Consider the following 6,288-nt stretch of genomic DNA (forward strand, 5'->3'; position numbering starts at 1 on the left):
TTTGAGCAACCAAATTTGGAGGGTTTATTATTTTAAAACCTCTTCTAATTAGCAACTTAATAATCTTCTTACAAATACCTTGAATGCTTGCATACAACGACCTTATGCTCCTTGAGTTTTGTTCATCAAAGAGGAGTGTAGAGTAAAGCAAATCATTAAGTCCATTTGCACACCCATGTGATATTGTGTCTCACAATCCTATTTACAAGATATATTAGGTATGTACAAGCCAAGATAGCCACCAACTTGAGTAAGTGCTTCATATATTTTCTACTTTGTATTTATATTATAGATATAATATTTGAATTGTGATAGTGTAATCATGGGTTTCCTCACTCTAAAGATATATTTGACCATTTACAAGTTGTTAGAATTGGTACAATGGATCTCACAAAAGGAGATAAACACATGTTTAATTTAATTAGCAAGGCAAGAGATAGTGGAGACAAATTGTCTTTTGGGGAAGCACTTAGCCATGAGCATGTTCATGATACAAGCCCATCTATAGTACATATTGTGGACAAATTGGAGATTGTATGACTAGTAGTGCTTAGCCAATGGATGTTCTTTCTAGAGCAGTTTTTGAAGACCTTGAAGGGCTTTTTATAATAATAGGATCATCCAGAGGGAAGCATGGTTGAATGTTAGCCAGTATCAAAGACCCTTGTACACATTTTCAAGTGGCTCATGGGGGTAGATATGGACAACAAATTGCTATGGACTCTCAAGAAAGACAATCAACTAAGTGCAAATGTGAGAATTGGAAAAAAGAGAGAAGAGGATGGGTGGAAGCATGGAGCAAAATGTAAATTGTTGATGCATGTTTCAAGATGCATCCATAGAGAAGTGGATTGCTAGGTACGAGGTTTCCAAAATTGGATGAGATATAGCGAGATTAAAGTTTTGATGCAATATACATCAACAACTTGTTTGATACCCTAAGGGCCTAAAGCAAGTGCTACCTTTGGGGTGGTTGCATGCAGCATTGACAAAAGCATTACATGAAGGTGAGACAATCACAAAAGATCTAGGGGATGCAACCCAAAGGTGAGCATGCTCTTTCATAAATTTCTTCTTCACAATGAGTATTAATTGACTTTGTCATGAATCCAAAGTACAAGGTGCATAATGTGGTGTGGTCACATGGGCAACATTTTTGGGTGGTGTGGATTGATAGACTCCACTTGACAATGGGGATTGTGGCATCATGGTGAATTCTTTGTGGTGTACTTCTACATTTGAGTGAGCCCTTGCTAGAGTTCTTCGACCAGGCTACTCGTACTTGGTGGATGAGGATATTAGTATTGTTCTCATTATGGATGAGGGAAAAGGCTCATATCACTATGCATGAGTTGTGTAAGTAGTTGTTTTGACATGTCGTCTTAGATAATTAAAAGTAATTACTTGAGAATTAGTATGCATTAGATTCTTTGCATTCAAAGTTCTTGTAGCAGTCATCTTCTTTTGATTGATTCTTCAATAGGTGAATGATTAAACAAATGCAGGATTAGGAGAAATATGGACTCTCTCTTTTTCCCCTTAAGGAATTTCTCTCACCTCTCTCTCTAAAAAGAGATTCCAAAATAATATTATAATAAGAGATCTTCTACAATCAAGCAAATCTTGTATTTGTATTTTCAATAGATTTCACCTATTATTTTATTCCCAAACTATAGGATAAGGTAACTTTTTCTCAAAATCTTCATAACTAAAAAAATACAATTCTATTTTCTCTAAAAACAAAGCCAATGGTTAGTATATGACTATTTAATCCCCTTATGACTTTTCAACATGAAAATGTATTAGAATCATTCTCATTCTTGCTTCTTAAGAGGGTGGAAGTTAAAAAACAATATAAAATGGCGTACACATCATATTTTAATATTATTTTTTACCCAAAGACACCTTTTTGACTTAGGAGTTTCCTTGTAATTTTTTATCTTTTTTGGACAAGTATATGCATATTTCTCGACATATCTTCATTCCCTCTCAAAGCTCTAGTTTTGTCTAAAATTTTCTATACTCTTCTCCTTCCTCCAAAATATGATTTCTTGCATACGAATTCTTTTGAAGCAACACTTAGTACTATCTACAATACTCTCTATCCGGTTACAAGAGATCTTAGGAGTAGTTTTGATAGCATTTGCTAAAATCAAATAATCTCTATCTACAACACTCTCTACCCTGCTACAAGCAATCTCCCTCTTCAATACTATGCTATAAGATATCTTCCTCTTCAACACTCTATGCTACAAGAAATCAAGTAATAATGGAGGTATCTTTATATATTTTTCATCTCTCTGATGTTATTATTCTTCATAGTTGTTGTTTAATCCTTAAGTGTCAATTCAAGAGAGAGATAATAGTTTGGATAGAACAAAAGATAAGATTGGATGTTGATTAGAGGTAGATTAAAAGCTAAGATTATAGGCAGATTAGGGATTGATTAGGGTCTATCATGACTGAAATCAAGAGAGAGAGACAATATCCAACTAGGTAAAAAAGAACGCAGATATAGTGAATCAAAGGGGTATAATTGTGTGATTTGAATGTTAATCCAAGTTAAATTTGGCATATATTTTTCTTTATAGGATGCAAGTGTAGGATGTACCAAGAGAAAGAGAGATATTCACTTTCAATTGGAGGACGAATATGCACCAATTTTCAAAAGAACTATAGAAAGGGATGATGCAATAAGATACAAGATGCAACAAGAAAGAAATGCAAGGAAAAAAATGTGGACCTTTGGGTTGATGGGTGCATTTATCCACCCAATCCAGTCACTCAAAGGCCACCACAATTTGAAGGGATTACATCATTTGTAAAGTTTGTTTGTGAAGGAAATGAAGGATTGTATGGATACACATGCACACTCGTCACACAAGGATTAGCAGGGGTTCATCAAGCCTTGACAAATATGCAGACAAGATTACAAGGGAATATGCAGTCTCTAATGGAAAAGGATAGATTATTAGTTGAGAAGGATAGGGAGAACCAGATCCTACAACAAACAATGTCTGTCATTGAAGATGCTACACATGTGTAGAATATGGAGTTACAATCTAAATTTATAGACTTGGAGAAGGAGAATCAAAACATAAAGAGGAAGCTCACAAAAAATTTGGAGATTGGGCCCACTTTAAAAACCAAAGAATGACGTCAGTGCATCCAATTAGTTAAACCAATTAACCAAAGAAAGTAGACAATATCATAGATGGATATATGCTAAATTTGCTACAATGAGAAATATGTTTCCTCATGCAGAGAATGATACTATTGCCAATGTCTTGAGCAAGGACATGGTCAAAAATGCATTGAAAATTTGTAAATTCAGGGACATTGTAGATGGTGTCGCAAGTGAACATCTTAGGGATGTGAGCAACTTGTTTACTGCTACAAATGCTCAGGGATTACGTGACAAGGTGGAAATGAGTTATCAGTCATATAGTATGGTCTATCAACAATTGGATACTTGATTTAAGCAAGTCTTCAAAACTAAGTGAGTAATGCCTCTATCAAAACCATTTCACATGAAGAAGGCTCAAAGATAGCTAAATGAGAAAGTTTTAGAACTAATTGGTGAGCCAACGCATCTGGAAAATACACACATATTGAAGTATGGTTCCAACGAAGTTGCATTTGTATTGAATGCATCCAACAACTTTGTATTTTATATATGTAGGGTTCAAATTGCTATGGTCAAACTTAACGAGTGTGAGATTATTAAGGGGCAAAAATTGGAACGTGTGATTATAACACTTATAAATCGAGCATTTGATCCCAACATCGATGAAAACCATCCTTTATACTTCAATGTATAATCAGAGAATAAAATATGGTGGCTTGCAACATTTGAAGTACCAAAGAAATATCATGAAGTGCTTAAATTTTTTTTAAACCTCACTAATATACCCACTGTAGCAACATAATGAAGAAATTTTACACATCGAGGGGTTTGGGGACTATTAAGTTGAATGCCATCTTGTGGGTGATTTAAAAACATTGAAGCATATGTTTAGTTTATCAAATGCAACGAATGCAAAATTTTCGTGCATATACTGCATGCAAACTAGGAAGAAATGGAAAGATGGAAAGCCAAATGGCTTGCCAAGGCAGGACAACAAGGTGCTCCAACATGTGATCAAAAAGTCATGAGAAATGGAACGTTAGTTTTAGTGGATCCAAACTAGTGCCCTATTTTGGAAATAGCACTTTGTTTGGTTAGAATAATTGAGAAACTAGTATATGAATATATATGCTTTGCATACAAGATGCAACCGGTGTCACAAGCTAATGCTACATGCAAGAAGGTAGAACAAGTCCTCTCTGAAGTTGGATTGCACGGGGGCCAAGTAGAAATAAAAAAGGACGAGAGAAAAATCGGGAAAGAGTGGAAATATCCCTTGTAAACCATGCTTTTGTGGAACAATGCTAGGAAGTCTATATCTCCACCTCGAGATGAGGAAAGCAATATACTTGTAAAATAACCAGAGAAGTATGAAGGATGGAAAAAGTTGCAACTTACTGTTCCGGATTGGAGCAATGGGGGACGAATGAGGAATGCAAAGGTAGACGTGTGGATACACCTAGATAGATTAGTAGCTCTCTTACAAAAGTTGAGGTTTAAGGATGGTGATGCCAATACATTTAAAGAGACAGTTGCTGAATTTCATAAGTCCATGGTGGAGGTGTGGACTACAAATAGTATAACACACTACATGGTCAATATTGTCAACATTACGAAAAAAAATCATCATTTCCAATTAGTTTGTGTTTCTTATCTCTCTTCTTGTGCAGCATATGCTTGAAGCACATGGTCCATACTTTGCAAATCAAGGAAGTTTGGCAATATGGTGAACTCAAGGCATGGAATGATCTCATTGGCAAGCTCGATGTGCTTTTCAAAAGGCAGTTGATCATAGAGGTGGCATCAATGATTCCAATTCTATGAGGCAATTATTACAGTGGTAGTTTAGGAGATTAGAGATACGATATAAGAAAAAAGAAAAGAAGTCCAAAACCTCTCAAGCAGAATTTATAAGTAGGGCGATATATAAAGTGAGAAAAGCAAGATATGAAAATAGCACAGCTAGACAACACCCCGAAGAATGGTTGGCAACCCAAGAGAGAGATGACAAGAAATTGAGACCTAGATAAAGATAGTACTTTTGATGCATTTAGACTCCACAAGAGAGCATAGGTACCTAGGATATGACTCATCAATACTCCTATCTTTAACATGAGATGTCTTGTAAATTTTATTTAAAATTTCTAAGGTTTGTCACTATGTTTTTCAAAGTCAATTTCAAACTATGTTTTTAAACTATGAAAATCTGATTTCAAAATCCTAAAACAAAGATATGAAATTTCCAAACCTTGAAACATTCACTGGCCTAGACAAAGAGGGGCATGAGGGGGGGGTAGGAGACAAAGAGAGGTAGGGATGGGGTGGAGAAATGAAATGAAATGATAATTTTAAAGTTCATTTACACCACAACACAATATTAGAGAGTTTGGGAATCTCCTAATTTTCATTTTTTGAATACTAAAAAGGTGGCACCTAGATAACATGCCCATAAATTTCTCAAAACTATATGATGTGACCTATCATTGGAAAGCACTTGAAAAATGGAATCTATTGAGCTATAGAGTGCTCGATTTGGAGTTATAGTGTACAAGTTATGACAAATCCAAATATTTGACCACGTGTCCCAAACTTATGGAAAATTCCCATATTTCCCAATATGATGTTCCACATTAAGCTTAAAAGTTTCATACTTAAGTCAAGTCTCCTTTTATTTTTTCCCATTACTCTTCACTATATCCTCCACCTTTCTATCCTTCATCATCACAACCATGGCACGTTCCAAGCTTCCTATCAAGAGGGTGTACAAGAGCAAGAGCTCAACACTCTTCCGATTCTAGTGAGTGTACTGTGAGTGATAAAGGCGCCTTGGTGGCCAACAATGATTGCCCTACCACAGCTAATAATGGTGGTGCTACTGTATCCAACAATGGTGGCCCTAGTATCATCAATAATGATGGTTCGCCATTGTATAAAAATAGAGGTCCACATGCTCCAGTTGCTCCACCTCCCACTATTGCTTCAGCTGGTAATACACATCCTCCAACACATAAGACATAAAGATGGAGACCAGGCACAATTGCACTACATGAGATAAGGAAATTCCAGAAGAGTGCCAACTTGATTATTCCTAAGGCACCATTCTCTAAGTTGGTGCGAGAAATACTACAAGATCTATAGATATGACATCATCACAAGTTCTT

Source organism: Lygodium microphyllum, chromosome 5 (genome assembly GCF_053477565.2).
Source record: "Lygodium microphyllum isolate KBCC chromosome 5, Lygodium_microphyllum_v1.1.10, whole genome shotgun sequence".
Classification (NCBI taxonomy): Eukaryota; Viridiplantae; Streptophyta; class Polypodiopsida; order Schizaeales; family Lygodiaceae; genus Lygodium; species Lygodium microphyllum.